Source organism: Dama dama, chromosome X (genome assembly GCF_033118175.1).
Source record: "Dama dama isolate Ldn47 chromosome X, ASM3311817v1, whole genome shotgun sequence".
Classification (NCBI taxonomy): Eukaryota; Metazoa; Chordata; class Mammalia; order Artiodactyla; family Cervidae; genus Dama; species Dama dama.
The window spans coordinates 33,527,543-33,553,175 of NC_083714.1; the positions used below are offsets into that span (position 1 = coordinate 33,527,543).

A 25,633-nucleotide genomic window follows, 5' to 3' on the forward strand; every position below is an offset into this window, starting at 1 on the left:
ACCTCCCTCCCTGTAGGCTATGCTACAGAGACAGTGCACCACAGAGCAAAGGACAAGTCTTAACTGACGGACAGCCCAGCCTGGAAGATCTATAGACCTCTCTGAACACACCCGACGTTGGTTTAAAAACTGTTTAACAGAGACCTGGCACAAAATCAAAAGAAGCTAAAATCTTGTGGTTACCCTGCTGAGATAATTTAGGATGCATTAGTCAATGTTTCTCAGGCTGTTCATCCTAGATCAGGGTAATTATGGAGAGGAATTAAAAAAAAAAGGCCAGATTAGAAAACAGCTTGCCAGCAGAACCGCTATATTTGTATGGAATGATATTTAAATCAGCATCTGACAACAGTACGTAGTTATGACTCGTTGCCTGCTCAGACTTCATGCCAAGTTCTGAAGCAAATTCAGCACTTGGCATTCATTTCAGAGGGAAAGCCTTGTTCCTTGTTACACAAGCCTCTTAAAATCTCTATCTTGACAGATACAAAGGCCACTCATGCTGGGGATGCCCCTCACATTAGATGACTTGCATGATCTCCAGAAACTAGATTTTGGGGAAAGAAGACACATTCTTAATTTGATCTCTCTTCTTCCCAGGGAACTCAACCAAGCATATTCTGAAATTTTGCCCCCGTCCCTCCAAAGCTTCTTTGATTGGCCAGAGGAATGAAGTTAAACTTCACTAACCTTACCCTGCTCTGAAATAAAATTCCATGAAAATGCCTTTACTCTTCATCCAATTATGCACTTGCACTCAATTTCTTCCTGGCTTAGTGCCCAACATATAATAGCCACTTAGTAAATGTTTGCTCTTATTTACCGAGTATTCACTATAAGCAGTCACTCTTTGATAGCACTCAGCATAATTACAAATAATTATTTGTGTAATTATTTGCTTAATGAGTGCCTTCCTTACTAGATGGTGAACATCACAAGGCCAGGGTTGGAATTTGTCTTATTTACAGCTGTACTCTTAATACCTACCATGATGGTTCACACTTAAGACTCAATAAATATTCATTGAACAAAAGAACACCATGCACTAAGCACTGTTTTGTCACCTTGTCATTTAATCCCCAAACAACCTGTACACTTCGTATTAAGACTTCTATTTTACAGGTGAAGAAACTGAGGCCCAAGGAGCTTCAATAATTTGCCTAATGTCAGAGCCAGGGTTCTGAGCATGTACTCTTAACCACGATTGTATCCTGCTTCCCTCTTTTTATGTACTGTTCTACATATGCAGATGACACCACCCTTATGGCAGAAAGTGAAGAAGAACTAAAGAGCCTCTTGATGAAAGTGAAAGAGGAGAGTGAAAAAGTTGGCTTAAAGCTCAACATTCAGAAAACTAAGATCTCAACATTCAGAAAACTAAGATCATGGCATCCGGTCCCATCACTTCATGGCAAATACATGGGGAAACAGTGGCTGACTTTATTTTTCTGGGCTCCCAAATCACTGCAGATGGTGACTGCAGCCATGAAATAAAAAGATGCTTGCTGCTTGGAAGAAAAGTTATGACCAACCTAGACAGCATATTAAAAAGCAGAGACATTACTTGGCCAACAAAGGTCCGTCTAGTCAAGGCTATGGTTTTTCCAGTAGTCATGTATGGATGTGAGAGTTGGACTGTGAAGAAAGCTGAGCGCTGAAGAATTGATGCCTTTGAACTGTGGTGTTGGAGAAGACTCTTGAGAGTCCCTTGGACTGCAAGGAGATCCAACCAGTCCACCCTAAAGGAGATCAGGCCTGGGTGTTCATTGGAAGGACTGATGTTGAAGTTGAAACTCCAATACATTGGCCACCTGATGCGAAGAGCTGACTCACTGGAAAAGACCCTGATGCTGGGAAAGATTGAGGGCAGGAGGAGAAGGGGACGACAGAGGATAAGATGGTTGGATGGCATCACCGACTCGATGGACATAGGTTTGGGTGGACTCCGGGGTTTGGTGATGGACAGGGAGGCCTGGCATGCTGCAGTTCATGGGGTTGCAAAGAGTCGGATTCGACTGAGCGACTGAACTGAACTGAACTACTATATAGTAACTGTAGCCTGAAAAAGTTTTATAACTTTTCTAAGCCTCAGTTTTCTTATCTATAAACAAAGGAGAAAATGGTATCTATTTTACAGATTTGTTATGAAGTTTGCTTGAATTTATATATGTAAAACACTTGGTTACAGAGGTTGGCATACAATCAATATTTAATAAAAGCTGCTGCTCCTGTATTATTGTTATTGAATCAAATATGCAGAAGAAAGGGACTGGAGCTAGGGAATGCCACTTGCTGAAACCTGTCTCCCCTGCAAAATAGCACATTCCATTTGAGCAGTTGGACACATCTAATGGTTTTCTGTGTCACTCTCATCAACCCTCACTTACCACATCCCATAAAACAGCTTGCACATGAAAGCTGCTTTTGCTTAAAATTCAAATGTACGAGAAGCAAAATATTTTAAAGTTAATTCTATTACACAAGCAATTGCTCAATGGAAATACCACAGCCTGCATGGTTTAAATTAAATAGCTCCCATTATCAAGAAAATTGAGGTAGGAAAACAAAATCAAGACTGTCTCCCAATTCTTTTGAGGAAATTTCATCATCATGGACTTTTATTTCAATAGGTAGTAAAATGGATATCAGGAAATGGAGCAGAGAAAAAGAAAATGGCAAATTAGGCAGTCACTTCTTTCTGTGTTGAAATACCTAGCATGGTCAACACACACACACAACTACTTTGTCACCTTCTGGTATACTGCTTCACTGTCACTTCAGTTCTTGACAGAAGATGTTAGACATACTTTATCATAGAATACAGTATCCATGGTTTTGCTTTCTTCTGCAGTTTCAGTTACCCAGGGTCAACTTTGGTCCAAAAATATTCAATGGAACATTCCAGAAATAATCCATAAGTTTTAAGTGGCATGCTGTTCTGAATAGTGTGATGAAATCCCCCACTGTCCTGCCACACGAATCATCCTTTTGTCCAGTGTATCCCTCTTGTAAGTCACTTAGTAGCCGCCTAGGTTATCGAGTCAATTCTAGTATCAGCAGTATTTGTGTTCAAGTAACCCTTACTTTACTTAATAGTGGCTGCAAAGTACAAGAGTAGTTATCCTGGCAATTTGGATATCCTCCTACTGTGCCCAATTTATAAATTAAACTTTATCATAGGTATGCATGTATAGGGGAAAAATATAGTATATGTAGGGATTGCTACTATCCCCAGTTTCAGGCATCCACTGGGGGATCTTGGAACATATCTCCATGGAAAAGTGAGGACTACTGCGCTACAAATGGCCACCATTCTGAACCATAGTGGCCTAAGTACACCTAGTTGCTCAGATGCAATATGGGTAGCTGAACTGGTCCTTAAGCCTGGCTGCATAATGAAATAATTTGCAATGCCTTTAAAAAAAAACATTGATGCCTGGCTCTTCCTCAATTTCCATTCTGACTCAATTGATTTTTGACAATAACTTTAGAGCTATCCTGTCTGGGTTTGGGCCATCTCTCCTCTACTTCTTTACTATTTGCACAAATTAACGTCTCTGTATTTGTTTCTTTATCAGTAAAATGGGGATAATCATAGAGTTGCCATGAAAGTAAAATAATTTAACACATTTGAAATACTTAGAACAGTGTCTGGCACACTGGTAGTAGTAGTAATAAAGTATTTTAAGTATTACACTCAGGTGTCATGGAAGAGAAAGGAAGGCGTGCAGAATTTGCGATCACATGTGAAATGACAACGCTAAAATGGCAGCAAAGGTGTCTGTGTTTGAAATTCATGAGAATGAAATCTCCTCCCTGTAAGGTATTACTCTCAGGTGAAATCAGATGATAGAAAGTTGAATTCCATCTGGAATTTGTCTTGACTTTATACATGGAGAAGTAAAAATCTAAACATAACACATGGTGCTAGAACAACCCTGTTTTTTTGTACCTTGCAATGGTCTGTCATTGCTAGTTTTCCCGGGTTAAAAAGAATTCTGAAAATAGAAAAATCCAAAGTCATATTTATCTGCAAATAAACAGCAATGTTGGGACAGTGGAGGTTCTCATCACACTTGGCATCATTCTATGGGGAGGAGAGAACATCCATTCTACTTGTGAGAGAGGACAGACAGTACTATAGAGATTTTTCTGGGCTTTCTCTCCACCCCTGCTTGCTCCTTGGCACAGAAGGAACATCCACTTATCTGATTAGTAAGATTAGAATAAAAATAAGTGCTCATTTCTGGCTTAACCTCTTCATTCTGGTTCTCAGGTCAAAATGTCCTCAAGTTGAACATGACCTTTTCTCTCTTCTAAAGTGAGCAGCACTTAGGCAGGGCACAGGTACAGTTTTCCAGTTGTCATGCCCAGAGGCCCATCTTGCTCTTAATTTCTAGCTTCCACTGAATTGTGACCTAGGGCATCACTCTCATTGACAATAATAAGGTAAATGGTCTGTTCTGCTGACTCAATCTTCCCTATTGGTGAGTATCAATGTAGAGATTTGGAGCAGGAGATGGTAGGAAGCTTCATTAGGCCTTAGGCCAAGTCATGTTCTTAGAGTTTTACTTATAATAAAGTTGATACTATATCTTGTTCCTCAAGTGGCCTTTTGTGTCTGCTCTCAGTTTGACTCAGAATTGAAAGAAGAGCACTCACACTCGCAAACTCGACAGGCAGCAGTAGTAGCAACTATACAAGTAGTATCTGATAGTTTTCAAAACACTTTTCCCATTTAACAGAAGTAGCAACTGGAAAAGGCTTCTGTGATTTGCCCTGGGTCCAAAGACTTGCAAGTTGCAAATTGAGTACTAAACTCACAGTCTTCAATATTCTTATAACATGTCTAAGTATGCTTATTTCTCTCTGAGGCCAGTGAGGCCATGGAGGCCCATATAGGCCTCAAAGTCAAGAACAACACTTGCTTTGATGACTTTGCTAAACTAACAGGAGAGAAACAACCTTTCCAAATCCAAGAACCCTTTTACTGTGAAATTGGATTTTACTGACCTAAAACTGATTTTTATCAGACAAGTCCTTACACTCAAAATCGAGAAATTGAAAGAGATCCTCTAGACAAAATTATGCGACAAAGCTTAAATAACAGATAAAACACGATAATGAAATTTTTTCCTGTTTGGATGTAGTGGCCGTAGGGTAGGCTGGGATAGGGGAAACAAACTGTTCCCTGCTAAGTAAGCAGGTGTCACAAAGAGCTTCTTCTGTGATTTGCTGAGCTGCTGGACTTGTAGCTCTACAAAAGCAATTTCCTCATAGGTGTTTCCCAGCCTCAAACTTCTAGTTTGAGGCCAAAGGGCCCTTTCCTGTGTGGCAGACAGAACAGACATGGGGCCTATATACCACTGCATTCAGTTCAGTTCAGTTCAGTTCAGTCACTCAGTCGTGTCCAACTCTTTGCGACCCCATGAAGCACAGCACGCCAGGCCTCCCTGTCCATCACCAACTCCCGGAGTTTACTCAAACTCATGCCCATCGAGTCGGTGATGCCATCCAGCCATTTCATCCTCTGTCGTCCCCTTCTCCTCCTGCCCCCAATCCCTCCCAGCATCAGGGTCTTTTCCAATGAGTCAACTCTTCACATGAGGTGGCATTAGCTTGCTACAAATCATGCAATATTGATACTAGCATGGAGGAAGGCAACTTCTCTAGGTCACAGATAAACTTGCTTCAATACAAATGAATCAATCACATGCCATAGTCCTAGCCAACTTGAAATGATTATAAAGGTCTGGTAATAAGCAGTTCTGGTTCTGCTACTACTCATAATTAATCACATGACTTTAGAAAAGTCCCTTCTCTGGCTTTCAGTTTCTTCATTTGTGAAAATGATGGAGTTAGACAAGATTGCTTTCAACTCTGAAATACTATGACTCAACACCTATATCATTAGTGTCTATATTACCAACACATGAGGCTGACTCATACTTCAGGTCTGTGAGAGAACTTATGAGGTACAAAGAAGTCACAAAATCATTCCAAAGCTATTCAGATGGTTGGAGCAAGTTAAGAGAGGTGTGTTTGCATTCTTCTATCTTGCGTCTTCTGTGCCAAGCTCAATCTCCCCTCCTCCTGACAGTCCTTGAAGATGAAAAATTTCACACAGAGTTTCTATCAGAACTGAGAAAGAAGACAGCTTACTTTTTTGATCCTCTAGTTATCAAGATACGGCTTTATTTTTTGAAACTGTAACCAGATAAAAACATCCAAAGGACTAAAGAAATTGAGTAGGGCTATTAGTCTACTCTTTTTCTTATTTTAATTCCATCTCAAGGAACAATAGGCTCTTCTTGCCTTTGGCAATATAATAATTCAGCTGACATGCTAGAAATACCACACACCAAGACATAAAATGGTGGCATTTTCTTTCTTTAAAAACAATCAATGCTTTCATTTGTGGACTTCCAAGTACATATGAAATAAAAGTCTTAGCCTTGTGAAGCTGAGGTAAATCAAAGGGCTGAAAGTGTCATTAAAAAGTTTCCTGGTTCATTGCTCCTCTTCTAGGTAAGAAAGGAACAAAAGTACTCTCAGGCAGATGAGTGTTGATCCCATTTTTATATTTCTTTTCCAAGCAGGCTTAAACAACTTCCTCTGATAACTCATTCCAACATAGTTCTTCTTTATGTCTGACTGAACCTCTTCTCCTTGTTAATTTAGTCTTGGCAATGCTGGAACTGTTCACTGTCTTTTATATTGTCAAGTCTCATTCTGACTTCTAGGAATTCTAAAGGAAACTGTGAGAACTGAGTTAGGAGTCTATGATCAAGTTTAGAAACTGTCTGGAGGTCCTTAGAATATCCTAACATTCCTGGTGATGCTACTCCATTTCAGTCAAAGTTATTTCTCCTCTCTGGTTATTAGCACCTCATCTGGAAAGTGAAATGAATATGAAAATATATTAAGAGAAAGAATCACAATATCAATGCAACTTATCATTGAACTGAAGGGTCTTCCTGGAAAACTTGTACTCTTAGGGTTCAATCATTATTGCAAATGGAAAATAGCTCAGTTTTCACACTGAGCTATTCATTATTCACATGAACTTTGGCAAAATTGCTTATTTTTGCCAGTATTAGGCATCACATAATTAAACGCAAATCTATCTTTCAACACAGAATTACGAGGGAAGGCAACAGAGGCAGGACTATGTCCACATCTGGATGATCATTCTGGTATCATAATTATCCCCAAGTTAGTTGCCCACTCTTTCAATGAGCTGGCATCTTATTAGAATGCCAGTGTACTGTGATGTTGGTGCTTAAAACACTGCATTTAATTTTAGTTATCATCTGGTTGGCCTTGCAAGACTCATAGATTCTTCCACTTCAGTGGAAGTATTTGTGAAAAGGGTTGGTATCTCTGCTTCTACAAATCCAGGTGGATCTCAAACCAGGAGACAGCTGGTATCTCCTGGACAGGAACTTGGCACTATGATTTGACAAGGGTTTAAAATGTTTCTAACTCTTTAGCCATAGAGAACCATGTGAATAAGTGGACTCACCACAATCTTAGAAAATCTGTGCAGCTGCAGCATCACCAGGAAACATTTCCATGGGGAAAAGGTGAAATTTGAGAGCAAACACACTGAGGAATTCTGAACTCACCTTAAGAGTGCAAAGCAGTCAGATCCACATAGAAAGAGTTTATGGCCAAATACACACTAATATATAATTCAGGTTATGGATCTACTTCACAGAGGGGTTGGGACAGGACACCCAATTCCAGCTGTTAGTTTCCCTTGGGCACACATGAAATTTCATCCAGTTAAGAGGAAAAGATTCCATTAGGGTTGGGTATCTGTTTCACAAGCACACAGATTCAATGTGTGGTTGCTCTAGGGATGTAATCTCATGAATGTCGAGTCTGACCTTTAGGGACGAGTGAGACAGTCAGTTAATCAACATTAGCTACTGAGTGCCTAGCTTGTGCACAGGTCTACCCTGCAAGTGACATGAGGATGACAGAGGATATTAAGGCAAAGGGAAAGTAATTCTTCTGCCAGATATGTGATCAGTCAACAAACATTTCTTTAACATCTGTTATATGCAAGACTGTATGTTTGCCAAAAAGCATATGGCACAGGGGCCCTTCCAATCATGGGCTGATGACTGAGTTGAAAAGTTCAGATACATTAGTATGAACAGATAGCCAATAGTTCAAGGTGGTCTATAATCAGTGGCAAGTGATTCATATGAATATAATGACCAAGGAGTTTCAGAGGTATGAGTGAATAATTCTAACTAGGATGCTCCAGAAGGCTTTCTGGAGAAGGTATGACTTGTAATAGGTGCTGTCCCTTGGACATGATTTTGACATATGAAAGAAGAGGACAAGCATGCCAGGCAAAGTAAATGGCATGAGCAAGGTCCCGAAGTAGGCAGGCCCATTGCCTATTTGGAGAAAGGTAGCAGACAACCTTGGTGGAAATAGAAAACTTGTTGGGGGAGTACCTGAAAAGAAGGGACAATGGGATCTCTGCCTTTGAAGGGATCCTGCTGCTGCTGCTGCTGTTAAGTCGCTTCAGTCATGTCCGACTCTGTGAGCCCACCAGGCTCCTCCATCCCTGGGATTTTCCAGGCAAGAACAGTGGAGTGGGTTGCCATTTCCTTCTCCAATGCATGAAAGTGAAAAGTGAAAGTGAAGTCGTTCAATCGTGTCCGACTCTTCGTGACCCCATGGACTGCTGCCTACCAGGCTCCTCTGTCCAAGGGATTTTCCAGGCAAGAGTACTGGAATGGGGTGCCATTGCCTTCTCTGTGAAGGGATCCTAGAGATGATCAAATCCAAGTGCTGCTCACCTTACTCTCAAACAAACACAGCTTTCCCTAGTGTGCCACCAATGCTTACTATGCATTTTAGTAACAGACCCAGACTTCTAATATCTACAGACACAGTACTTCTGGGAAAGTAGTTAGAGAAAAGCTCTGGATTTGCAAGTCTAGTCAAACCACTTGCTAAATGCTCATTCTTAGGAAAGTTTATTCATCCTTTATTTCTTTACCTATAAATGTGGATAATAGTGCGTGCATACTTAGTTGCACAGTCGTGTCCGACTCTTTGCAATCCCTTGAACTGTAGCCTGCCAGTCTCCTCTGTTCATGGGATTCTCCAAGCAAGAATACTGGAGTGGTACCTTCTCCACCCTGGGATCAAACCTGGGTCTCCTGCATTGCAGGCGGATTCTTTACCATTTGAGCCACGAGGGAAGCCCGTGGATAATAGTATACTCACTTAAAGCAGAGGCAGGAAGAAAAGGAGAAAGAATGCTTGAAAGAGTCAGAAAAGGAAGAGGAATCTGCAAAGTGTATTGCCAAGGAAAGCAGAAGTAGAAAGAATTCAAGCAAGGCGAGCTTGTTAACAGCACGAAATGAAGCAAACAGGTCAAGGGAGCTGAGACCTGCCAAAGGGCCACTGACTGTGACAATTCGGAGGTTGCTGGCGACCTTTAAGAGATCAATTCTAGTATAAAAAGAGAGAGGCAGTTTGTAGAAAAGGGTGAGGTATGAGGGGTGGGAAGGAAGAATAGAATGTATGGTGAGGAACCAGAGCTGCAGGCACGGAATTCTCCATCATGTGTAGTGACAGAGAGGGAGAGAGAGAGTTTTGATTCAAAGAGGTCACAGGGTTGAGCGATGTAATGACTGCATGAGTATCTCAGCTTAGAACTGAAATGGCTGGTAGCCCCTGGCTTTCCTTCTTGCTAGGATGAAGGCAGTGGTGATAAAATAAGCAGGAAGTTCCTATTCACAAAATATATTCCCTCTTCCTTTTATCTAGAACTGCATAGGAAGAAAATACCCTTATAAAACAATCTGCTCATTTCTAATACCATAAGATTGCCAGCTGAACAATTATGAGACCCCTCGTATAGTAAAATCTCATTAATTTGGACTGCACTAATTTAGAATTGGTGGTAATTTAACCCGGGCTGGAGTTACTACTGTACTATTATACTTACAAAGAAAGGGTTCACTAAGGAAATAGTGGGAAAAAGATTACAAGGGAGATAATTTAGCCTGCCAGGGGCCTAGTTCACCTATTTTTAAGAACATACTGTTTTTTAAGAGCTTACGAATATTCATTATTTGAATGCAAATTGATTCTGCTAATTATAGATTAACATAATCTACTGCTAAAATCCTATATCTGCAACAGTTACTTCGGTCTCACTGAGTATGCTCATTAGGAATAAAACTGCGATTCTTTAAAAGTCGGTTCACAATTCAGATTAATACATACCCCTTTTCTCCACCCTCATGAGCTAGCCAATGTTCTGGAGGTATTATTCTAAACCAGCACATCACTCACCATGAACACAGTGGAAAAACTAGGTGATCAAAAAAGGCGTCAGAGCAGCCAAAATAGATGTTTTAAAGTTGATGCCCTAAATCTTGTATCTCTCTCCATAGCAGGTTCTCTCACAGCTGATTTAACTCTTACTTAACATATTCACTTAACACACCAACCTGGAGATCTTGCTTTTTTTTTTTTAAAGTTTGTAGCTGATTAGAAGGAGAAAAGGGGTTGTTACAGAAGGGACAGTTAGAGAAACTAGAGATGAGTGCAGGCTGCAGAAAGGAGGCAGGATGTGGATAAAATGGGGCTGATGTGTGAAAAGGTCTATATTCCTTAGTAAACTCAGAAAAGTATAATAGAGTATTGCAGCACAATTCAGTTCAGTTCAGTCGCTCAGTCGTGTCTGACTCTTTGCAACCCCATGGACTGCAGCACGCCAGGCTTCCCTGTCCATCACCAACTCCCAGAGCTTACTCAAACTCATTTCTATCACAGTTCAATGACTAATGACTGGAATTTTGCATTTAAATGATCAAGCAAAGTTTAGATTATGTTGATATATGACTTAAAAAGACAGATGTTACACATACACAATTTGTATTCACAATGTTTAACCTAAAAATGTGAAATGCATTGATGTTTAAAACAATGAAGTTTGTAATATTATCATATAATAACAAAATAGCAACATTTATGAAGGGATTTATTAAGAGAGGAATTGTGTGCAGATATCAAGCTAAACAATTTATCTAATTTCATTTAACTCTACTAATAATCTTAAGAGGTTTTAGTGCCATTTTTAACATTACAGTTGAAGAAAGTGAAAGTCAGAGAGGTTAAGAAACCCACCCGCAGGCACAGACAGAGCAAGCTAGGATTACAACTCAAGCCATTTCCTTAGCTGTATACTATGCCTTTCCAAACAAAAAACAAACAAAAATATCACACTTTTCTTGAGGGGTCTAGATAGCTAATGATTTACTGTATTTTTGTTTTCCAAACTTGTATTGAACAAATATCTTGATTTATAAGCAGAAAGACCTATGATCTAAGAGTCAGGTATGACATTTTATGTTTGTAAACATGCTCCATTTTATAAGGCAAATGTCAAAGTAATAGTAAAAAACAGAATGAAACAAAACCCCAAACCCTATGCACATGTCTATTAGGCCTATGTTAAAATCTCAGATCAGTCTCTATGGATTACAGATACTATTTTCAAATGAATAAATAGCCAAGTAACAAAGAGATGAAATTTAAAAAATATTTTCTCTTACTTTAATATTTATATTAATATTTTAATATTTAATCACTTAATATTTGAAGTGATCAGTGAAGATCTGGTTCTCCCATTTCCACCACCCCCCCAACTTGTTTTGGAAAAATATAACATGCGACTAGGTCAACAGGGAATGAACGATGGGGGAATTGCAGGGGAGGCTAAAAATTCAGTTAGCTGTTATACAGGATTTAGAACAATCTGTTCATCAGCTGTTCTCAGAGAGCTATGAGGGCATGGAACACATGCGGGCATGGTGTGTACTTGGGGAAATAGGGGTGGGGTGAGGAGATGCAAATATAGGCAGTTATCCACATGAGTATAAGTGATGGTCCCTACTACTTGTACATACAAAGGAAGATGTACAGTGACATCACTCACTCATGTAATTCTTTCTGCATAAATCGAATGTTTTTTATTCATCTCTTCTTGCCTATCCATTCAAGGGCCAGCTACAGATGCCATGTCTGCTTTGAAGTGTTCCATGATGCCCAAAGCTGACTGAAACTCATCCCCTGTTTGGCTCCCATAGGTTTTCTTCCCTTTTACACATTTACCACAGCACTGACAATACTCTCCTTTATGATTAGAGTTATTCAAGTATGTGCTTTTTCCTCCCTCTGTTCCACCATGAGTTCCTTGAGGGCAGGGGCCTCTTTCTCATTTCTATAGCTCTTACAAATCCTAGACCAGTGCCCACCACAAACAGGCTCCGGGACAGCGTTGACTCAGTGGCACTGGCCTAAGAGCAGGGATTATTGCCTAGCTTACCTGAAGGAGCATTTGTTCTCTTTCTTTTCTTGCTTGACTCCCCTCCATTCTCAATGAGGCCTTCTGTGACCAGAGGGCCACTGGCACTACCAAACTGCAGGGGCTCGTTGTTGTTGGCAGGGTCAAAGGGCAGCTGGTTCAACCCTAAAGAAGAAAAAGAAAGCCAAAATCCAGACTCCATTAAGGACTGGGATGTCTCTAGGTTTTATTGTATGAGCCCACTAGAGGAAAACTGTCTAAATCTTAAAAGCTTGGCAGTAACAGGCGAATTCCTTAAAAGCCAATTAGTTGCCCTCTGCCATTTTTACAGATCTTGTTGATAAGTACAGAATTAAAATATAGGCTTTTATAAGACTGCAGCTCTGTCATTTGTAAGATCCCTCCTGTTTCTTGGAAATTAACATTTATGACCATAAATTAACATTATGGCTATCACCTCCCTGAAAGAGATAGTGCTTCATGCTAAGTTGCTTCAGTCCTGTCCAACTCTTTGTGACCCTATGGACTGTAGCCCCTCCAGGCTCCTCTATCCATGGGATTCTCCAGGCAAGAATACTGGAGTGGATTGCCATTTCCTTCTCCAGGGGATCTTCCTGACCCAGAGATTGAACCCACGTCTCTTACATCTCCTGCAGTGGAAGGTGGGTTCTTTACCACTAGTACCACCTGGGAAGCCTAAAGAGCTAGGACCCTCTTTAAATGTGGCTATGGAGGGACCTACTCTTCCTTTGAAAAGTTTGGTCACATATTTTTTAGATTATCTCTGGACATTTTTTTCCTTTCTTTCATTGCAAGGATTGTTGAATTGATGCAGATGTAACATTAGACTGTGTGTGTGTGCTTAGTCACTCAGTTGTGTCTGACTCTTTGTGACTCCCTGGATTGTAGCCCACCTATCCTGGTGTTAAAGTCACTGCCAACAATAATATAAGGATTTCCAAAAAAGAAAACCATAAGCAAACTAGAAAAGGAAACAAAGATATAAAACTTACAAGGGACTTATTTAGTAGTTGGAATGATGGGAAATTACAACCCAGATTTGGGTAGTATTAATCCCATCCTCTTCAAATGATCTCAGAGCATGGTCACTTTACTAGTCGCTGCTGCACAATATAAAATGGCAAAAGTCATTTTTTATTCCCAAGTCTTATATGTTTCAGTCAGGGGTGAACAGAGATAGTTTCTTACTCCTCTGGCAGCAGCACCTAGAATTTCAAGTGTTTCAATTAAAGCTTCATGAAATGTGGAATCAAGAGCTTTGTTAAAAATCCAAAGTTAGGTGATCTCTCCTAAGTCTTTTATCTACTGGTCCTCTAATCCTATCAAAAGAGGAATCAAGTTGGCTTGCTATGGCTCACTCTTTAACTCTCAAATTTTCTATATCCCACAGCTGTACAATTCTTAAAGAAATGTTGTAAAATGTCAATGAAAATTTGAAATCCAGTCAGCTAAAGGTCAACCAAATTTCAGTAAAATGAATGTTAAGGTGCTAACAAAATGGCTTTACATTCTTGTTTTTAATGAAAAGTATCTCTATGCTGTTTTCAGCCCATGGAACAAATACCATTTGTTCTGCAATCAGATTCCACTCGGAACACCTCCATTAAAAAGTCTTCTGGGACTTGTCAAACATTTTCCTTTACATCATCTGAGTAGCTAAGTGAAAGAATGAAAACTTGTGTCTGTATCTTAACTCAACCATTCACTGCATCCTATCCATGTCCTATTTTTTTTTAATTTGGTAAGAGTCTTTTTTTTTTCATTTTTTCATTTATTTTTATTAGTTGGAGGCTAATTACTTTACAATATCGTAGTGGTTTTTGTCATACATTGACATGAATCAGCCATGGATTTATAGGTATTCCCCATCCCGATCCCCCCTCCCACCTCCCTCCCCATCCCATCCCTCTGGGTCTTCCCAGTGCACCAGGCCAGAGCACTTGTCTCATGCATCCAGCCTGGGCTGGTGATCTTTTTCACCCTAGATAATATACATGCTTCGATGCTGTTCTCTCAAAACATCCCACCCTCGCCTTCTCCCACAGAGTCCAAAATTCTGTTCCGTCCATGTCCTATTAAATCGCTACCATGAACAGAACTAAAGAAACAAATAATTGCTATGTGGCTCAGACTGTAAAGAATCCAGCTACGATGCAGGAAATCCAGATTCAGTTCCCGGGTTGGGAAGATCACCAGGACAAGGAAGTGACAACACACTCCAGTATTGCTGCCTGGAGAATGCCATGGACAGAGAAGCCTGGCTTCTCCCCATGGGCTACAGTCCACGGCGTTACAAAGAGTCAGACACAACTGAGCACCTAACACTAACACTAGAAAACTTTCAGATCATGACCAAGACTATTTTCAAAGAAGATTAGTTTTTACATAATTTACAAATGAATGTACTTCTTGCACTTGAATAGTCACAGAGTCCAATACGATTAGTGTACTATTCTAAGACTTTTCTTGGTATTTCTTTCTGTGATATCAGGCTGATCAAAACAAGTTCCATGGAAGATAGAATATTATAGTGGAAACAATATATGCTTCGAAGCCTGAGAGATTGGGGTTCGAATCCTGGCTCTATCATTTTCTATCTGGGTGTGCTGTGCTTAGTCGCTCAGTCGTGTCCAACTCTCAGCAACCACATGGACTGTAGCCCGTCAGGCTCCTCTGTCCATGGGGATTCTCCAGAATACTGGACTGGGTTGCCATGCTCTCCTCCAGGGGATCTTCCCAATTCAGGGATCAAACCCAGGTCTCCCGGTAGGCGGATTCTTTACCATCTGAGCCTCCAAGGAAGCCCATAAATACTGGAGTGGGTAGGCTATCCCTTCTCCAGGAGATCTTCCTGACCCAGGAATCAAACCGGGGTCTCCTGCATTGCAGGCGGATTCTTTACCAGCTGAATTACGAGGGAAGTCCTATCTGGGTAGCTTCTGGCAATTCATGCGATTGCCCTTAGTCTTACCTTCATAATGTGTAAAAGGGGGATGATAACACTTCACAGGGCTGTTGCAAAGATAAGCAAACATATACATATATTCTAAGTGAATTAAAACAAACTTTTCCCCGGCAAGTTTGAAGTTTGTAAGTAGCTTTTCTAAGGAGGATCTGTCTCTCTTTCTCTCCTATAGCCGTATCTCTAGCATCTGGGTGCCTAGCACCATGCCTGGCACATAGTGAGTGTTGAATGAATGAATTCTCAATAAGGTGGGGTAGCTGACTCATTCTATGAACTCATGTAGTTAGAATAAAGAATTAATGACACAGCTTAAAAGTTCTGATGCTGATTATATCAATATTACTTAAAATAATTAGATTTCAAATGCATCTCCATCATTTGAATACTATACTACAGGATGGTAAAATCTTGATTGAAAGGAATGAGTGGGATTAGGAGGTTCTCATTAATAATGGTTAATCAGAAAAATTTTTTATTTTGCATTTGATAATTTCATAGAATAATATATTAGTCCATTTTTCTGCCTTATTAAGCAGATGACTGAGGATCTTACAGAGCTTCAGAGATATAAGCTGTAAAAGGAGGCTAGTAACACTAACTCATGGGACTGTTAAAATTAAGATTATGTGACATCATGTATGTAGAACATTCTGCATCATATCTGGCATATAGCAGATGCTCCATAAATATTAACTGCTAATTTCCATTTATAATGTCTTGAATTTTTGACGTAGAATGTGAGGAGATTGGTCTGAATTTGCCCTCCAAGGATATACCTTACTTTCATCATTGAACCTGTTATTGCTGTTTGTACTGTTTTCTAAAAACTGAAGGAGTCCAAGAACAAAATCTGATGAATTAAATGTATTTAGTCATAGACATTTGACTATAATTGTTCTTCCCTTTTATTTACTCCCAGATGATAACTTTAGGGACTTAAGAATTTTGTTCCCTGTACTAATGTACAGATTTTTGTTTGGCACTGAATAAGACTGAGATTTCTAGTACTTTCTTTGTATCTACCTCATAAATGATTCAAATATATGAAAATTCTGATAATTCAGCACACCATCTCAGCCTTGTTACTTATAGAAAAAGATCTCATATCAAGAAGAGACATCCCACCCAGAAGGCTCATCCATTGAATACAAATCCACATTTTACATTATCCAAAATCCAATACTGTCTCCAAAGATTTGTAGTTCAAGAACAAGAGCTATAGACATAGCAAATTCCTATGACACTAGCGCTTCTTAGCTACTTTTATTGTACTGTTTCATTCCTCCTTTAAGTGGCATTAAATCAACCTATAAATCAGTAAATCAATAGGTACTTATAGGATCTTTTCTGTGTCATGTATATGTGATCCACTTTGAGTGTGTGTGTTAGTCACTCAGTTGTGTCTGACCCTTTGCAACCCCAAGGACTATAGCCTGCCAGGCTCCTCCATCCATGGGATTCTCCAGGCAAGAATACTGGAGCAGGTAGCTAGCCATTCCCTTTTCCAGGGGATCTTTCCAACCCAGGGTCTCCTGCATTGCAGGTGGAGTCTTTACCGTCTGAGCCACCAGGAAAGCCCGATCCACTTTGAGAGTGCTATTTTAAATAAAATAGCCCCATTAAAACTATCTAAATTCTAGAAGGAAAACCACCACCACTTTATTTTCAAGAATTCTTATTGTGGAAATTTCAGTTATGGCTTCATCATAAAATATTAGCAATTATGTTATTTTAATTCTCACCCAAACTACAGAATTTATCTTTAAATCTCTTATGGAAGCTATTTCTACCATTTTTCTACTAGACATGATGGAACTATCTTCCTTATCTTAAGGAAGATATTAGAAAAATATTAGATTAGGAAGAATTTTTCTTTTTCTGCACCATGCAGCCCACAGCAGTGAAAGCACAGAGTTCTAACCACTGAACCAGCAGATTTCCTAGGAAGAAACTTTTAGGGTTATCTAGTTCATTCTTCTATGCAAAGCAGGAATCTTATTTATAGAAATCCTGACAGGTCTAAATCCAGGGAGTACTTCTTAGCCTGGGGACCATTCCTTGCTATGCTCTGAGGAGTTCAGCTTGCTTTCCTTACCTTTTTAAAAGCTATCACTTACTCTGTTTGGAGGGTTCTTTTCATCTCTCCCAAACTGTGTGTGAAGTAGGATACGTGTGTGCCTGTGTGCTGGTGTGTGCTGAGTCACTTCAGCTGTGTCCGACTCTTTGCGACCCTATGGACCATAGTCCGCCAGGCTCCTCTGTCCATGGGATTCTCCAGGCAAGAATACTGGAGTGGGTTGCCATGCCCTCCTCTAGGGGATCTTCCCGACCCAGGAATCGAACCCTCATCTCTTATGTCTCCTGCATTGCAGGCAGGTTCTTTACCACTAGTGATATATTTTGTTCAATTGTTAACTTGCTTAATGCCCCTAAATGGGCATATGAGATGTCTACCTTTTTATGGACTCTACTGATAATCACTGAAAGAAAAACAAATGAAGGAGTCACCAACAATTAACAGAACAAAAAATGTTCTAAAGTCTTATAAATTTCTCATAGTATTTGACCTTTTATTCCTGAGGATAAAGTTAATAAAACTTTGATCCTTGCTCTTTCATTTCTCCTCCCATCTTGTCTTCTCATCGCCTAACTCTACAAAATACACAGTTTGTCTAAAAGGAAGCATGGATTGATAAAGGAAAATAGATAATAAACACCAGTGTTAAAGATTTCTGCTATTTCTGTATCTTAAGTTCACAATTAAACAAGTCCATGTGGTAATGTAATCTCATCTAAAACCAGGTTGACTGGTTTAGACAGTTGACCAGCTGTTACTTCATGTCATGTCAAAATACAGATTCTCTGACTTCCTAACACATATGAGGCCACTTTAGAAAGTACGCATATTGTGCAAGGGTGGGGAGGGGGTCCTTGTAGAACGACATTTATTATCCAGTGGAACCAGGGGATTAAACATCTTGGAATGAAGTGTGGTTCCCAGTGAATTGTCCAGTCTGCAGGTCAAGGAGTTCACATGCAATGATGTCTGCAATACAGATGCAAATGATTTCTGGGCTTTGTGTAAAGCACTGAAGAATTTCCATGATTCTCCTCAAAGAAGATCAATGATCTCTTTGTGCCCAGCTGCTGTAATAGTCACTGCCACAATTTACTTTACAGAGCTTTCTACTATCAGGTCAAATTAGGACTAACCTTCTTGATGCAATCTAACACTTTTAATGATTGCCCCAGGTTACAGTACCAAAATGTGACCCCGTGGGTCCCTGCCACTTCCCATTTGCAACTGCAGCCCATAGACTTAAGGTGGTTCAACCTTAGCAAAAAGGAATACAATTCTACTCTGAACTAGTTCTCTTTAAAAGAAAATGGTCAGGTCTTGAGAAATCTGGTAAACTCAATTCAAGGCAGCAATCTCCAGACAGACATCAATGTTGAAAAAACAGAATATCAGTTTTTGGCAAAAGGAGCATTATAGCTAATTTGTGCATAAAACAAATTTATGTAACCCGAGTCTTATTTTCCAATTGACTTCAGTTTAAAATCAGATATGGGACTCCATGGTAAAGGGGGAAAGAGGGTCTCCAAATTACTTATTAATTTAAAATTCTTGAAGTAAGGGGGTAGAATAATAGCCAGGCCTTTGAGGTGCTGGCAGGTGCTTTTGTAGGATTTATCCATCCCTAGGAGCCCCTCCTCCTTCCTCAGTCGTGGCCTAAAAACCTCAGACTCCACATTTTTAACTCCTGCTACCCAGCAATTCCACCTGCTACTTCTGAGGGAATATTTACAATTTCTAAAAAGATTTGGACTGCAATATCACTCTGCAGCCACAGGGGTTAGCGGCCAAAACAAATGAACATTTCTCAGCTCCAGGTCTTAGCTGATGTCAAACAAATGAAACCTACTTTGTCAAGTTTGAGAGTTCAATATTCTGTATAACTGGTTTAGCTGAAGCAAGGGTAGCTGTAAAAGATGAATGGGCAAGTGAAGGGAATGGGGAAGCAAGGAGAAAGAAAGGGGCCAAAGTCCTCTCCTGCTAAGAAGCCTGCATGCATGGTAGTGAGCATAGGCACTTTCAGAGCCAAAATGATGCTTAAGTCACCTTTTTCAAGGTGTGATGCAGATCACAGGTGGATTTTTAAGGACGGTGATCCTCCAAGCATGTTTTAATGACTCCCCAAACTCCTTGGTCAAGTCCTTCCTAATAAGGCCCCGCCACTCTGAGACTTGTCTCCTATGATGTCCCAGCTTGTTCTCTATCCCAACACTTCCTGAACTCTAATGGTCACACATGTTCCCCAGGGATCTTGTTAGAATGCAGATTTTGACTCAATAAGTCTGGGTTATGTTCTGCTTTTCTAACAAGTTCCCAGGTGATGCTGATCCTGCTAGTGTGGGGTTTCACAGTTTAGGTAGAAAAGGCTGACACCCTAGCAAAATGGGACTACCTACCATTCACTGAATCATTCCAGTTCTTTCCTACTTCCACAGTTGTGACTCACAGTACTCCTCCACCTACCTCCTGATTCCTAACCTTCAAAAGACTATCCTTCCTCTAGGGTTTATCTCAGATGCTGTTTCCTTCATCACGCCTTCTCCAATCCACTTCCACCAAACCCAATACATACACAGCAATGGAGCAGGGCCACCAGGGAAACCACCATTCATTGACTGCTAAGAATGTGTCCTACCCTGTTTACAACAGCCAGGACATGGAAGCAACCTAGATGTCCATCAGCAGACGAATGGATAAGGAAGTTGTGGTACATAGACACCATGGAATATTTCTCAGCTATTAAAAAAAGAACACATTTGAAGCAGTTCTAATGAGGTGGATGAAACGTGGGCCTATTATACAGAGTGAAATAAGTCAGAAAGAGAAACACCAATACAGTATATTAACGCATATATATGAAATTTAGAAAGATGGTAATAACAACCTTATATGCAAGACAGCAAAAGAGACACAGATATAAAGAACAGACTTTTGGACTCTGTGGGAGAAGGCGAGGGTGGGACGATTTGAGAGACTAGCATTGAAACATGTATATTACCATATGTAAAAGAGATGATCAGTGCAAGTTCGATGCACGAAGCAGGGCACTCAAGGCTGGTGCTCTGGGACAACCCAGAGGGGTGGGGTGGGAGGAAGGTGGGAAGGGGGGGGTTCAGGATGGGGGGGATACATGTACACCTGTGGATGATTCATGTCGATGTATGGCAAAAAACCACCACAATATTGTAATTAGCCTCCAATTAAAATAAATTAATTGAAATTAAAAAAAGAATGTGTCCCGCCTTATATTCCTTATCCCACTCTTCATTTTCTAGTTATTATTCCCATTTACAACAAAGAAAGGTAAACTTACAGAACTTTAATTTCCCAAGGTCACACAGCTAATAAGCAGTATTACTAATAAACACCATTCTGACCTTCCTCAGGTCTTAATCTGCACTCTTCCTATGCATGACTTGTGTTATAGTTCTCTGAGTATTTGTCTTATTCTCCCTTCCCTCCTGCCTTAGCACATCACCACTAAGTTGTAAACTCTGTGAGGACAGGCTTTATGCCCCAGACATATTTTAAAATATCTCTTTATTCAAAATGCCTGGCATGGTGCTTTGTACAATATTATACAGACTCCAGAAATGTGTACAGAACTGAACTCAGCTACAATTTTGGGTACAATAGTTGTGTTGCCTACCCTAGATGCCAAGCAACTGGCTGCTAGGACTGTTATGAAAGGAGAAAGAAATATGGTTTGGGGAGTTAATTCAGCATTCCTCATATCCCCTCTACCTACTCCAGTTCTCTTGCCTGGGAACTCCCATGGACGGAGGAGCCTGGTGGGCTGCAGTCCATGGGGTTGCGAAGAGTTGGATATGGCTGAGCGACTTCACTTTCACTTTTCACTTTCGTGCATAGGAGAAGGAAATGGCAACCAACTTCAGTGTTCTTGCCTGGAGAATCCCAGGGATGGAGGAGCCTGGTGGGCTGCCGTCTATGGGGTCGCACAGAGTCGGACACGACTGAAGCGACTTAGCAGCAGCAGCAGCAGCAGCATATCCCCTCTATCCTAGGATCCCTGAAGACACTTTGGGGAGTGGTGGTAGACTATCTATCATACACTGTACTCCTGAATACAACTCTGCATAACTTCACTTTCCCTTTCCAAGAAGCAAAACAGTCCTTCTACCGACTAAGACCTCTTTATAAGGAAACACTATGATAGAAACCCCATATATGGATCTTCTCTTAGTATTTCTACGGACACCAGGTTACAGATTCCTGCATTACAAACTGCAGTCAAGGCAATCCCTAGCGATGTACCATCCAACACAAGAACCATTAGACAGATATAACCATTGAAGTAGAAGTTTAAGTGAATTAAAATAAAAAGCTCAGTTCCTCAGTTGCACTAGCCACATTGAAAGTGCTCAATAGCCACATGTGGCTAGTGGCTTCTGCACTACACAGTACAGTACAAAGTATCTCCATCATCACTGAAAATCTTACATGCTGCTCTAGAGTCAGACCTGGATTCAAACCCATATCTTCTATATACTAGGTGTGCCACTTAAACTGGTATAAAACAAGTCACTTGATTTCTCTGAAATCATTTCTATACTGGAGAATGGGGATGATAATGACTCCTCTTAGAGGGAAGTGAGGAAAATTAAAGGAAAGGATGTATGTCTAAGGTCTATCACATATCAGACACTAATAAGTGTGCACTCCCTTCGTCTAACTCAATTGGGGATTTATAGGCATTTGCCCTAAAATTTGAATAGTGTGGCTCCTTAGGCCATCACACTATATCCTATTTATGGCTTAGAAGATGTTAGCTTTGCATTCATGGTATAACCCCTTTTTTCAGATAATATACAGCCACCAAGGTAAAAACATTGATACATAATGCTGGGAGTAGTACCTCAGCTGGTAAAGAATCCGCCTGCAATGCAGGAGACCCAGGTTTGATTCCTGGATCGGGAAGATCCCCTGGAGAAGGGATAGGCTACCCACTCCAGTATTCTTGGGCTTCCCTGGTGGCTCAGTTGGTAAAGAATCCGCCTGCAATATGGGAGACCTGGGTTGGGTCCCTGGGTTGGGAAGATCTCCTGGAGGAGGGCAAGGCAACAGACTCCAGTATTCTTGCCTGGAGAATCCCCATGGACAGAGGAGCCGAGTGGGCTGCTAGGGTTGAAAAGAGTCAGACATGACTAAGTGACCAAGTACAACACACAGTACAGTCAGTGATTGCTCTTTGCTTATACTATTTTTAGGAAAGGAGACCATATTTGTCACCACCTTGAACTTTCCAGCATGAAAGAACCATATTTTCTCCCTTACAACTGAAATGCCTCCTCCCAAAGCTTTAATCAGCGCTCACTTTCAAGTGGTGGGTGTATTATTAGAACACTGCTAACGGTGACACTAGAGCTGGAATAGAGAAGGTCCATTTCTCTCTAAATCCATATTTTCCAATGCTTTGTGCTTTTCCTGTGAGGCTGACATCCCCCAGGCCTGGTAAAGGTGAATTATTTGTGAAAAGTCTGAACTAAATCTGTTAAGATGTTTGAGTTCTGTGAGCAGGAAAGCAAAATACATATTTCTAACTTCAAGAAGAAGAACGCTTCAGGACTCTTTTTCCCCTGTTCAATTTAAGGCTTGGGAAACACAGCAAAATCACATTCCTCAATGAAAACAAAGTTCAAAAAATGTTGATTTGATAGAACAGTTCAAAGTGACAGATGGTAGACAGGCGATCTATCATTTTCCTTAGGATAAAGTCTGGCAGTCTTCAGAGAAACCGAGAAGAGAAAGTCTTATTTTTCTCTAGTTTAGCCCTGGGAACTTGCAACTACCCTTCTCTCTCCATCTTTGGGAGTGGAGGATTAGAAAGGTGGTGATTCATCAGTGTCTGCTTTGAGCTGGCTCTAGGCCATGCTGCAATTCCTGTTGACCAATTTTCTACTTGAGTGACGGGAAAAGGGCAGGTTGCTAACATACTGACCATTAGGTTATCTGTTTAATACTTGCCTGAGAACTTGCCCAGAGGTGCTATATTATGGGTGTCTCTTTCTAAATAAAATAAATAATTGTGGATTTCAGGCCTGAGGGCAGAGAGTTGTTCTGGTATTGAAATTGGAGTCAATCTTGTCAGATCTGTAATGAGGTCTTCCCTTCAGGCTGACTGATTTTATAAAGCTGAGGTAATTATCAAAAGCAAGCACAGTTCTTTCTGCAGAAACCACTCCGCTGGTTTTGAAAACTAGCTAGTCAGCTGGATCTGGTCAGGAGCCTAGGCTGAGCCAGCTTGTTCTGGAGGAATGGTTAACACAGGCGCCAATTTACTCTAATAGATTCTTAAGACGCCAGTAAATAAGTTGTAAACAAAGTTCAGCAAAACAATTTCCCATGCTGTAAATGAGTGAAAATTGAAGTAACAGTCAGATAAATCCACATTTCTGTGTAGGATGCTTTGAAGGGGAGAGTGAGAGCAAAAACTCTTTTCGTCTTTGGAGAATTAATTTTATCAATTAATACTAGAAGGATATTAGTTATCTGTTAAGACTGATGCACTGTATCAATAACATTTGTATCTTTGCTTTTCCCCAAATGTGCACACTAATTTCACCAGATTTCCTTTATTCATTCATCTAGCCTTCATTAACTATTTATCCAATCACTGTGCTACAATTTTAATTACCTTCTACTTAACCAATGATGAGTTTGTGATTTAGCTTCCCTAAATATAGAACTACATAAATACAGTAAACCTTCATTTACACATTCAAAAAATATTACCGTCTCTCCTTTCCCCTGCACCATTAATTTTGCTATACTGTGTCATTAATGTTCTGGAGCTGTGCTTTCTGTATTCCTAATATTTGATCCTCATTTGAAACAGTTTTTCAAGAATGTATGATAAACAACCATGTTGTTGGCTGTGAAATTAAACATATGGCAGGAAACTGAGCTTCCTGTAATATGTTAGTGCATCTTTATAGATCCATACCTCCTCTATGACAACTTCACCTCAGGAGCATCAGTATAGGCTGTTGACAAGTGATTAACTGCTTTAGAGAGGTCTCCGGGCTGAAATCAAACCTACTACTAAGGAGAAAAGGGTTTCCCAGATGGCTCAGTGGTAAAGAATCAGCCTGCAATGCAGGAGACGTGGGTTCAATCCCTGGGTCGGGAAGATCCCCTGGAGAAGGAAATGGCAATTCACTCCAGTATTCTTGGAGAATTCCATGGACAGAGGAGCCTGGCGGGCTATGGTCCATGGGTTGCAAAAGAGTCAGACATGACTTAGTGACTAAACAACAACAACTGAGGAGAAAGGTAGAATCTCCCTGAGAAAACAACATGACTGTAAAGGAAAAGCTTGCAAAAAAGAATTAATCTGTGTTTGAAACAAGTCTTAGTGTTGTTGTATAAAAGAATAAGTAAGATCTTAATTTTTCTCCAGTCTAGAGTCTAATTGATGTATTCAATACATATTGGAATGAAAGAATCAATCTAACAATATTGACAGACAGCCTCTCTCCTTATTCATCCAATTCATTCAAAGAATTTTGTGTGCTTGGCAGTATCCTAGGCCCGAGGGTTTCAGGACTTGAAAAGACACAGTTTTGTTCCTTAAAACAAAAACAAAAAACGTTGCAACCAGAAAGGAGGGCAAATAAATAACAGAAAATTTGGGCCAAATTACTGCATCAGCTTCATCTCTTGCCACTTACCCCCAAGTATGCTTTAATTCATTATACCAAACTTCTCAGATTCCTCAAACATGCTATTCCTTTTCCTGCCTCTGTACTGCTTTAAAAAAAAACAACTTTATTTTATTGTAGTAGTAACACTTAACTTGAGCTCTACCTTCTTAACAAAATTTTAAGTGTACAATACAGTATTGTTAATTATAGGCATGATCTCTAGAATTTATTCATCTTGCATAGTTCAAACTTTTTGACTGCTGATTAGCAATTTTCCATTTCTGCTGCCACTCAGCTATGGCAGCTACCATTATACTCTCTGGTTCTATGAGTTTAACTATTTTAGATACCTCATACAGGTGGAATCATGAAACATGTGACCTTCTGTGGCTAGTTTATTTCATTTAGCATAACATCTTCAAGCTTTATCCATATTCTTGCATATTGCAGGATTTTCTTCTTAAGTTGAATAATATTCTATTATATGTATATACCATGCTTTCTTTCTTCATTCATTTGTTGGATGTTTAGGTTGTTTCCATATCTTGGCTATTGTG

At 40.1% G+C, this 25,633-nt stretch overlaps 1 protein-coding gene across 6 annotated transcripts in view; it reads right to left on the reverse strand.

Annotated features, from left to right (window-relative positions):
* Positions 1-25,633, reverse strand: part of ENOX2 (ecto-NOX disulfide-thiol exchanger 2) — a 292,451-nt gene that overhangs the window by 162,717 nt on the left and 104,101 nt on the right. For 4 of the 6 annotated variants that reach the window (XM_061138044.1, XM_061138040.1, XM_061138043.1 and 1 more), the window contains exon 3: positions 12,371-12,514. The exons of the other annotated variants lie outside the window; for them this stretch is intronic. The gene's annotated coding sequence lies outside the window, so the exon portion shown is untranslated. The remainder of the gene's footprint in view (positions 1-12,370; positions 12,515-25,633) is intronic. 6 annotated transcript variants of the gene reach the window in all.